The sequence below is a fragment of the Myxocyprinus asiaticus genome, chromosome 23 (assembly GCF_019703515.2).
Source record: "Myxocyprinus asiaticus isolate MX2 ecotype Aquarium Trade chromosome 23, UBuf_Myxa_2, whole genome shotgun sequence".
Lineage (NCBI taxonomy): Eukaryota > Metazoa > Chordata > Actinopteri > Cypriniformes > Catostomidae > Myxocyprinus > Myxocyprinus asiaticus.
The window spans coordinates 5333004-5336351 of NC_059366.1; positions in this window are offsets into that span (position 1 = coordinate 5333004).

Here is a 3348-nt window from a genome sequence, read left to right on the forward strand (position 1 = left end):
GCGTGCATGTACGGTGGAGCAGCATTGTGAAGTGAGCAACCACTCTGAAATATCTGTCGCCCACCCGAAGACCCTCTTTCAAAATAAAAGTCCAATTTATTTAATGGACCAAACTGGACCTCATTGCTTAATAAAAAACAAAGTCCTTTTTAAGTTATGTTGCTTGGAGGCAACATTTGTGTGACAATGTTGAATCAAAGAGGCTACAGGTTTTTGTTTATTTAATATTTGTAGTGAAAGTGAGGAACTATACATTTTGTGTATGTCAGAATTCTACAAATGTTAAATACTAAAAGAACAATGCTGTTAAACTATTTTTATTAAACTAAATATTGATGTAACTGATACATGACATAATTTAGCTTATTTTTTTTCTTCCATAAAATGTACTTAAACGTCAAGTAAATTATAAAAAGTAGGTACTTTAAAGGTGCAATATGTAATATATTTACTGTACTAAAGCATAAAATGATCATAATATGTTATTAGAGATTTAGGAAACATGCTAAGTTGAAATACTGGCTTCTCTGAAAATAATGCTACAGCCGTATATTCTACTTTGAAATGTCCGTTCCTGGCCGGAATTTCTGTTTGTGTTTTGGCCTGTGTGATCCCACCCACTGCCCATTTCGCAAGAGTATTTCGACACCCAGGGTTGCCAGATTTGCAACAAGTTAGCGGGCAAACACAATGTGCTGCAGCCATGGAAGCCAGCAATACATCTAGCTAACATTGGCAGAGTTATAAAAAATCCACATGAGCTGGTTTATAATTTGCAAACAATAAAAACATTGCAAATATATACATTAGATGATCAGCTTACAGTGTAAGGCTTGTCACTTGGCCAGGGGTGGGTTTATAATTTCTGAGGCCCCAAGCAACCCCATTTTGCTTACAAAATAACATAAAATTGATTTTAAATCATTATTTTAAATTCATCCTATCAGCCGTTGTATCCAAGTACATTCAAAATGTTTACTGAAACATAAAAATCTAGTTAAAGTTAATTAATGCATGTTTCCTGCTGCATGTCCTCAACCTGGCAAACCTCGTGAGCTTGGAGTCTGGGGAGGAGGGGCCTGGGAAGACAACTCTCTCCAATATTTTGAATTTGGACTGCAGTACCCATTTTAAACGCTTGATGTCAATGTTACATATTGCTGATTGAGGTGACACCATGCGAAGGGCAGACATGTGAGGGAGAGCTCTGAGCACTTTGCTAATTAAAAAAATTATTTTCATGATATAATCCGGTGAAATTCGATACACCCAGTTACACATTTGCTGTTTGAGGTAAACATGGCAAAGAAGTCAAAATCCTCGGGCTCTGGAGACATTTAAAGACAACTACGTGTTCAAGATGAAAGCCCAGACAGGCCTGTGGACCGGGGACTCAATTTGGATGGCGCAGCGGGAGAAGGAATCCAGTGTCAACTGTCCAACATGTCGGTGATGTTGACAAAGGTGCCTGCGGACTTGGAGGATCTCGCTGTAATACGTCGATCGATTACGCCGATGGAAAAAAAATTATCTGAGTTAGTCACAAGAGTGACAGATGTTGAGAGACAAGTCGATTATTTGGAGTCATCAGAGAGGGAATTAGCCCCTAATCTGCCCAAGACCAAAGTTGATTTGGAACGTGTTCTTGAAAGGCTTGAAGATCTTGAGAATAGAAGCTGCAGGAATAACATTCGAATTGTTGGAATTCCTGAGCATGAGGAGGGCAGAGATATGGTGAAATTCCTAGACGAGCTTTTCCCTAGTCTGCTCGACATAACAGGCCATAAACTGGAAATTGAGCAAGCTCACAGAGTCCTAGCTCACAAATCTGCTGAGGGAGAAAGGCCCCGATCGATTCTGGCCAAATTTTTGAGATCATCCAATAAAGATCTCCTGTTGCGCCAGGCGAGGAGCAAAGAAAATCTTTCTTGAAAGAATTACAATATTTTCTTGTTCCCTGACTTTGCAAACTCGACAAGAGAGAAACACGATCGGTTTAAGGAATGCAAGAAACTCTTACATCAGAGGAAGATCACTTTTGCTCTGATGTTCCCGGCCAGACTGAGAATAAACACCAAGGACGGCAGCAAAGTATTTACATGTCCCAATCAGGCAATGTCTTTTATTGAAACAATGGGTGAGTAACCATTGGGTGTTTTTCTTGTGAGTGGATTGACTCACTGTACATACTCTGGCTTTCGGAGGAAGCTGGGCATCATTTTTGTTTCTTTTTGCATTGGCTCCGCCGAGCAGCTGGAGTTTGTTTTGTTTTGTGGATTAACACTTTTTCTTAAAGAAACTTTTGCATTGACGGAAGATCACTTTACAATGAAGTTCCCCGGCAGATTGAGAATAGACACTGCGGATGACCGCAAAATATCTACATGCCCACACAAAGGATGTCTTTTATAAAGTTGGCAGACTGTGTAAATCATGGGATATACTTTTATGCGGCCTCCGAGTGAATAGACTCTTGACCATCCGAGGAACCGGGATGCGTGTTTCGTTTCCTTTTGTGCTGGTTCCGCCTAGCGGTTGGAGCTTGTTTTGTTAAATAACACTTCTTCGGGACCGTTATGGATGAATCTGTCAGTTCCTTGTGCTTATGCCTCCTGTTGGCTGGAGTATGATTTGTGGAGTATTTTCGTGGGACATTGGAATGATTATGTCATCTGCTGCACTCATCAGCTGGCTCACTGAAGATTCGTTGTCTGTCCGGGGAAACTGAACAGCTTTATATCAGCTGGAATTTGTTTTGTGAAGGAACACACCTTGTTCTGTGAACGAGTCTACACGTTTATTGTGTTTATTCTGCTTATTGGCTGGGGTTTGTTTTACAAAATATTTGATGTCATGTAATTTTGCCTTACAAATTTGTGAGGCAAAATTGAGCAATCCGATGGCAAATTTGTCGCGGCGTACATGGCTCTCGTAGGCGTACATGGACTCGAGTTTAGAGGGATGGACTTTCATGCGCGGGGTTAATGCGCATGTTTTTCTTTTTTCTGTTTGTTTTGTTTGGGGGGAAGTTCGGGGATTTATTGTTGCAATAATTTTGAAATGTTGTCTTCATAATTTTGTTTTTGGCACACAATTTCTTTTTTCTATTATATCAAAATTTCAAATGTTAATATGAGTGTACTATCTCTCTCCACATGGAATGTGAATGGTTGGGGGACCCCATAAAAAGAAGGAAGGTAATTTATTTTCTTAAACGTAAGAAATATGATATAGTGTGTCTTCAAGAAACGCATCTTAAATGGGACCTATTATGCAAAATGCACTTTTACATGGTGTTTGAACATAAATGTGAGTCGGCAGTGTGTGTACACAACCACCCTACAATGT